The following is an 8,302-nucleotide window of genomic DNA, read 5'->3' on the forward strand; positions in this document are numbered from 1 at the left end:
CTGGCCGTGGGAGGGGTTCGGCGCCGGGGGCGGGGCAGTGGGAGGGGTTCGGCGCCGGGGGCGGGGTAGTGGGAGGGGTTCGGCGCCGGGGGCGGGGCCCCACCGGCGACAGGCCCTGGGGCGGAGCGAAGCTCCCCAAATTGCCTCCAGCGGCGGGAGGAGCCCCAGCGAGGGAGCCAGGGAACAATGGGCGGGATAGGGCTTTGCACCGGTATATTGCGGGAGAACTAGAGCAAAGAAATCTGCAGGAACGTGAGAAGTTAAATCAGTGAGAATGAAATGATAAGGGCAAATATTTTCACGAAATAAGTCTCTTTAACAGAAATGCCTTGGGCTTCTTTACGTTAGCACCGGTAGTGACAAGAAACTCAAAAGGGCAGACTTTGATGAATTTTCAAGGCCCTTAGGGTCTAACCTTGAACCTTCCCAGGAGACTACTAGGAGTAAAGATCGTGACCTCTACTTCCCGTTTCCCCAGCTTCGTGCCCCCAGCCAGAGTCAACCCCTTAACGATGGATTCAACATCCCGTGCATGTCCTGTCCCTGCATTCCCATCTTTAAGAATCTCCGGGGGCGCCTGGGTGGCGCAGTCGGTTAAGCGTCCGACTTCAGCCAGGTCACGATCTCGCGGTCCGTGAGTTCGAGCCCCGCGTCAGGCTCTGGGCTGATGGCTCAGAGCCTGGAGCCTGTTTCCGATTCTGTGTCTCCCTCTCTCTCTGCCCCTCCCCCGTTCATGCTCTGTCTCTCTCTGTCCCAAAAATAAAAAAAAAAAAAAAAAAAAAAAAAAAGAATCTCCGGTACCACCTTGCAATTTCAATTGAAAAATTCCTTTCCCTCAGGCATCTTCATGAGCTACGGTCCCCTGAAGAGAATTATGTCCGATGGCCAGTTTACTTAATGTGAACCTAGGAGGTCTTTCTGTTATATCCTGCCTCCAATCATATTTTTTCAAGTTTATAAAATAAACTACCTACCTAGACGTTGTCATGGCACTTCATTTTCAGTTACCTACTAATGCAGCGCGTCAATTAAGAATAATCACATTAGGGACACCTGAGTGGCTCAGTTGGTTGCGCTTCCAACTTCAATTCAGGTCATGGTCTCACGGTTCCTAGGTTCCAGACCCCCCTTTGGGCTCCTCGCCCCCCCCCCCTTGGGAGGCCTGGAGCCTGCTTTGGATTCTGTGTCTCTTCCCCCACCCCTGCCCTTTCGGTTCCTCCCCCACTCGTGCTTTGTCTCTCTCAAAAATAAATACACATCTTTTAAAAAATTAAAACTAGGGGCGCCTGGGTGGCTCAGTCGGTTAAGCGTCTGACTTCAGCTCAGGTCACGATCTTGCGGTCCGTGAGTTCGAGCCCCGCGTCGGGCTCTGGGCTGATGGCTAAGAGCCTGGAGCCTGCTTCCAATTCTGTGTCTCCCTCTCTCTCTGCCCCTCCCCCGTTCATGCTCTGTCTCTCTCTGTCTCAAAAATAAATAAACATTAAAAAAAAAATTAAAAAAAAATAAAAATAAAAATAAATAAAAAATTAAAACTAAAAAACAATAATCATATTACTGGGGCACCTGGGTGGCTCAGCTGGTTAAGCGCTGGACTTTGGCTAAGGTCAGGATCTCATGGTTCCTGGATTCAAGCCCTTATCAGGCTCTGGGCTGATAGCTTAGAGCCCAGAGCCTGCTTGGGATTCTGTATCTTCTTCTCTCTCTGTCTCTCTCTCTCTCTCTGTCTCTCTGTCTCTCTCTCTCTCTCTCTCAAAAATGAATAAACATTAAAAAAAATAATCATATTACCTCAAGTTAGATTTCAGGTCTCAGTGACACTTCTTTATCTGCCTTTCCTACCCCTGTACTGTTTGCTAAATAATGATTGCTTAAATATCTTGCTGTCATTTATCACTCAATTCTGGCCCAGATAACACACTTATCTGGCTCAGATAATGTGATAACACAAATGTAATCCTTCGACCCAAGGCTTCTTCCAACCATCTTTTCCTTCCTTTCCCTGGGATTCGTTTTCCCCCCCCCCCCCCCGCCCAGTGTTGTCTAGGTAAATGGTGCCACCCTGCCCACCTTGGGCCAAGCCAACAAAGAGGGATTCTGCATTCCTTTTCTTTCATCTTTCACATCCAGGTAGTCCATTTCTTCAGTCTGTCCACTTCATTCCTTCCCATTACCACTAACTTAGTTCAAGCCACTATCACCTCTTCCTTGGATGACTTCAACAGCTCAAAAAACAGTCACCGTTTTTCATTCTTGCCCCACTTGACATTTTTTCCTATTGTATCCAGAGTAATGTTTCTAAATCACAAATATGATACCACTACAATCTTTACAATCCTTCAATTTCTCCATTGGTGTTTCATTTAAAAACTCTCAAATTATGGAAAATTGGAAACATATATCAAAGTAGAAGAAATATTATAATAAACCCTCCTGTACTCATCACCCAGCTTCAACAATGATAGATATCTTGCCAGTCTTATTTCATTTTTCACCTTCCATTCCACCTCCCTGAGGATTGAATCTCAAAGAAAATCTCAAACATCATTTTTTTTTTTATAAATACTTAGGTATGTATCTCTAATATGCAAAGACTTTTTACAAACATAATGTCATCCTTACTGATTAAAAATGTAACAATTGTTTAACATCATTTAATACCCATCTATGTTCAAAATTCTCTATTTGTCTAAAATTGGAATCTGTACTGGATGATGGACCTATAAATGACATAATCAAAGCAATCAGCAAAATTTGAGGGGGGATGGTGTTTGTAGATTAGATGGCAGGAGTATGTTAGTGTTCATTTCCTGACATTAATGGTACTCTGGTCACTTAGAAAAACGTCCTTGTTACTAGGAAATTTCCACTGCAGCCTTAATAGGTAATAGGAATATGCAGTTAGCTCTCAAACGATTCAGAAAATAGAGGGAGAGATGATGATAAGTCACGTGCAGAAAATGGGCTATTGGGGAATTTAGTAAAAGAATATATGAAAGTTCTTTGGACGATTCTTGTAACTTTTACGTAAGTTTGAAGATATTTCAAAGTTGAAATTTCACAATAAAAGAAACTGACAAACTGTTTGCCAAAGTGGTTGTACCATTTTAAATTCCCACCAGTTTAGGAGAGTTCTAGGTATTTTACATCCTTGCTAGTAATTGGTATTGTCAGTCTTTTATATTTTAAACATTGTAATAGGTGTGTAGTAATAATTCACTGGGTCTTAATTTACATTTTCCTAATGACTAATGATGTTGAGCATTTGTTCTTGTGCTCATTTAGCATGTATATTTTTGGCCTGTTCAAATCTTCTGCCCATTTTATTTATTTATCTATTTATTTGTTTGTCTGCTTAAATTTACTTATTTTAAGTAGACTCCATGCCCAGCAGGGAGCCCAATATGGGGCTTGAGCTCAGGACTTTGACATCAAGACCGGAGCTGAGATCAAGAGTTAGATGCTTAACTTGACTGAGTCAGCCAGGTGTTCCTCTTCTGCTCATTTCAAAACTTGAGTTACTTGTTTTCTTATCATTTTGTTTTGAGAATCCCTTATATATTCTCAAAGTAAGTCCTTTCTCAGATGTGTGATTTACAAAGCTTTTCTCCTAGTCTATGGTTTCTCTTTTCATTCTCTTAACAGTGTTTTACAAAAAATTTAGTTCTTTTATTTATTTTTTTTGCCTTCCACCTCCCTCCCCCATGTAGTCCTTACTTTTGAGGAAGTGCAAATTTATCAGTTTTTTTCTTCTATGAATCATGTTTTATTGTGATATCCAAGAAATTTTTGCCTAACTCAAGATCACAAAGATTTTTCCCTATATTTTCTTCCAAAAGTTCTATAGTGTTAGGTTTTACATTTAGGTCCCAGCATGCAGTTTTAGTTAAAAACTTAAATATATACCTACCATATGACACAGCTATTCCACTCTAAGGTTTTTAACCCAGAGAAGCGAAGGCACATGTATGTGAATGTCCATGACACCTTCATCCCCAAACTGGAAACAATCCAAAATGCTTATCAAGATACAGGTGATGGAAAAATTGAGGTAAAAATAAATTGAGATCTATCAATATAATGGGATACTATCCAGCAATAAAAAGGAATACACTATCCATGTAGTAATAAAAGAAAAGAATCGCAAAGTAATTGTGCTGAGTGAATAATGCCAGACGTACATACATTATGTTCCATTTATATAAAATTCTAAATACAAACTTAGTAATAGAAGATAAGTGACTGGCTGGGATAGGGAGGATAGGGATAAGCCAGAGGGAGGGATTCCAGAGGGACAAGAAGCAACTCTTGGGGCTCAAGAATATGGACATTATTTTGATCGTGGCGATGGTTATGCTCTCTTCAACAGCACATATACTAAAATTGGAATGTTTTCACAGATGTATGCCTGTATCACTATCTATCAATCGGTACATTTGAGTATATGCAATTTATTGTATGTCAGTTATAAACTGTTAAAAGAAAAAGGTCATTGTTTGGCTTTGTTTTACAGTGTTGTGTTTTGTTTTGTTTCCCAAATCCAGATCCAGATAAAGTCCACACATTGCATTTGGTTGCTCTTTGTCATTTGGTTAGCTCAGCAGGCTTGGGATGTACAAACTCTGTACCTTCCAAAGGAAAGACTGGCCCTTAAGTGGATCCTTGGAGATAACTTCTGAGTCCTTGCAGCGTCCAGCCTGAGAAGAGCATCACGGCATAAGTAGGGTTTACAAAGAACTTTTCAGAATACCCCAAGCTTTTCTTGTTCTCCAGGCCTTCTCTAAACCCTTAGATCAATTCCTCAAGGAACAGTCTCTACTCTCCCATTTACTCCTTGCTTCCCCAAAGTACCTCTCCTGATCTTACCGTTTCCCCTTACCTTCCCAAGGAAAAGATGCCAGATTGGCTGTTGTACCCCAAATCTTAAAAACCACAATCCCTTTTCCCTTCATTTTTTAAGGTTATTTTAACTGGATGGGGAATTCTGGGTCAATAGTTTTTTTCTTTCAGCTCTTGAAAACTGTTTTGCAACTTCCTTCTGGCCCATATGGTTTCAGTGAAAACTCTGCTGTCATTCACATCGCTTTTTACCCTATAGGTAATGTGGTATTTCTCTTTGGCTACTTTCAAGATATTTTTTTTCTTCTTCTTCTTCTTCTTTTTTTTTTTTTTTTTGGTCTTAGGGTCCAGAGTTTGACCATGATGTGTCTTGGTGTGGATTTTTGCCACACCAAGCTTCTCGAATCTCTAGATTTTTGCCAAATATGGAAAATCTTCAGCCATTACTTCTTTGAATACTTTTCCTGTGTCCTGCCTTCTTTTTCCTCTCCGTCTCAGAGGTAAAGGCACTTATTTGTTCTTGAAGGTTGGTGGCCTGGCAGCCAGAAGCAGGAGAGGTAATATAGCTTCTGCTGTTCAAGAAAGTATGAAATAAAAATTACTTAGTGACTTTTGTATTACTTTGTGGGTATTTGTGTACATTTACACATTATATGCCCTAATGAATCTTGTCCTTTAAATTCTGGAATAAGTTAATATAAGTTAATAATATACTTTTATTCCAAACCTGTGCTATTAATTCTAAGTCAGACTATGAGTCATAGGATTGTATAGTCATATCTCAACTTTTAGCAAAGAAGATATTACTATCTTGATCATTTAATTAATCATAATAGGTCTGAGGTAACTTTTGACTCCTTCCAAAAAAAATCAAATTTATTCTTAAAGGATATATTTGTTGTGATCAGGGATATAGGAAAGAATGTGCCGACTTCTGAAGTCACAAGATGATGTTGGAGTCACAAAAAGAGGTTGAGAAGTCCTGATATTCTTCAACAGCTAACCAGCTTCCCAGAGTGATTCCTTTAAAGGTGATAATACTCATGTGTATTTTAATTTTGGCATATTTGCTATTAAAAAATAGTCAGGTTTGTTCATGTGCATGTATGAGTGAGACTACTGAGGCTACCTGGGGGAGGGGAGTATTAAAGCTTCCACCTCCCAGATATTTGTGATGAATTTAATAGCAATTTATAGGTGTAATGACTATTACAAAATTAGGAAACTGAATTGAGAGACATATTCATGATTTATATCATTAGAAAACCATTTCCCAGTCCACATATTGAGATAATTTACAGTACATGGGAAGACTGTATCTTTTAAGCAGATTACTGCTTTGATGCAACTTAGCATATTAAAAACTAAGAACCACAAAGTAAACATATTTATCCCAATAATGTAAAGGCAAATTTCTGGACTTCTAAATCTTCAAGTGAAATTTTCCAAAGCCACACTGTCCTTTGCTAAATGCAAATTAAGTAGTTCTCACATTTTTTGCAATACAAGGCTTGTTAGGCAGTGTTTGATTTAAATATACAAAGAGAATTATTTTTCTCCTTTGATATTTGTTAAGTGTAAATAAACAGAAATGGATCTTATAAAGTTACCGTTTATTGATTTCTTATAATGTGCCAGCTACCGTTAGAGGTTTTCATTACTTGAATATTTTATAGTCCACAAAATAACCTTACAAAATAGACATTTTAAAAAAGTAATCCCGGGGCGCCTGGGTGGCGCAGTCGGTTAAGCGTCCGACTTCAGCCAGGTCACGATCTCGCGGTCCGTGAGTTCGAGCCCCGCGTCAGGCTCTGGGCTGATGGCTCGGAGCCTGAAGCCTGTTTCTGATTCTGTGTGTCCCTCTCTCTCTGCCCCTCCCCCTTTCATGCTCTGTCTCTCTCTGTCCCAAAAATAAATAAAAAACGTTGAAAAAAAATATTAAAAAAAAAAAAAATAAAAAAGTAATCCCTACACCCAACAAGGGGCTCAAACTTACGACCCTGAGATCAACAGTCACATGCTGTACTGACTGAACCAGCCAGATGTCCCCCAAATAGGCATTTTTATCCTTATTTGGTAGATGAGGAAACTAAACTTAGAGAGGTCATGTTAACTGCCCAGTGTCACAAATGGAAACGGTAGAGCAGGCATTCAAACCCAGGTCTAACTGACTCCATTCCCCAGAAATAAATCAATACCTTCCATTCCCCAGAAATAAAATAAAGTCTGTGCTTTTTTTTTTTTTTTTAATATGGAACACTTTATAAATTTGTGTGTCATCCTTGTGCAGGGGCCATGCTAATCTTCTCTGTATCATTCTAATTTTAGTATATGTGCTGCCAAAGGGAGCACAAGTTTGTGTTTTCTTAAATATGCAGGCCCCAGTTTTCATAATTATATCTGGCAGGATAGTCTGGGTTATGCTATGATATCGAGCAGCTCTGAAAATCTTGGTTGTTTAGTATAATCAAGATTTATTTCTCGCTCCTACAAAACTTGTTGTGGGTCTGGGTGGCTCATCAGGGCTACCCTCCCCTTATCCCAATCCACAGTGGTGGCTCAAAAATATAGGCTACCTCTGGGGTGCCTGGGTGGCTCAGTTGGTTAAGCATCTGACTTCGGCTCAGTTCATGATCTTGCAGTCCGTGGGTTCGAGCCCCATGTCAGGCTCTGTGCTGACCGCTCAGAGCCTGGAGCTTGCTTCAGATTCTCTGTCTCCCCTGCCTTTCTGACCCTTCCCAGCTCATGCTCTGTCTCTCTCTCAAAAATAAAAAAACATAAAAAGAATTTTTTTTGAAATATAGGCTACTTCTGAGCCCATGTTTTATCTCTTCCAGTTCCACCCAAGATCCCTTCCACTACTGCAATGACAAGGCAGCAGAGAGACTTGAGAATCACAAACAGCTTTACACTGCCACAGCCCAGAAATGATTTGTCACTTTTGCCCACGTATTGTTAGTCATAATAGTCACATGACCCTGCTCACTTGCAAGGGCAGCTGAGAAAAGTAGTCTTCTGTGTATCTGGAAGAAGAGAATAAGATAGTGTTGAAACCTAATAATAGCTACATAATAACATGCATTAGCCATGTCTCATACAGGCATAGAAATAGCCATGTGGAAATAGAACCCCTTGTTCCAGATGGGTAGCCAGGGGCCATAAGGACCCCTCTTCTCTCTGCAGGCTGCTGCTTGGGCTTACCAACTCCAAACACTCCCATTTCTCCAGCTTTTCTCTTCTTTTCACTTTTAGTGAGAGGCCACACCCGGGCAGGCGAGGATGTGGTATCAGGGACCAGAAGGAGGAGAAGACCCTCAGTGAAGAAAGGAGAGAAGGGAGGAAAAAATAAAACCCCAGGCTCCTCCTCACTTACCCCCACATCTTGGGCTTTGTAATTATCCTAAATCCTATTCCATCTCTTCTTCCTGCTACCTAACCCCCTCCCGCTGTTTAATAAATGCCCAAG

At 40.6% G+C, this 8,302-nt stretch overlaps 1 non-coding gene across 1 annotated transcript; it reads right to left on the minus strand.

Moving 5' to 3' along the window:
- Window positions 1-7,081: 7,081 nt before the first annotated feature.
- Window positions 7,082-7,188, minus strand: LOC132676626 (U6 spliceosomal RNA). Its single transcript, XR_009609071.1, has one exon. It is a non-coding gene; the product is annotated as a U6 spliceosomal RNA (small nuclear RNA).
- Window positions 7,189-8,302: the final 1,114 nt, after the last annotated feature.

Source organism: Panthera onca, chromosome B3, assembly GCF_046562875.1.
Source record: "Panthera onca isolate mPanOnc1 chromosome B3, mPanOnc1 haplotype 2, whole genome shotgun sequence".
Taxonomy (NCBI): Eukaryota; Metazoa; Chordata; class Mammalia; order Carnivora; family Felidae; genus Panthera; species Panthera onca.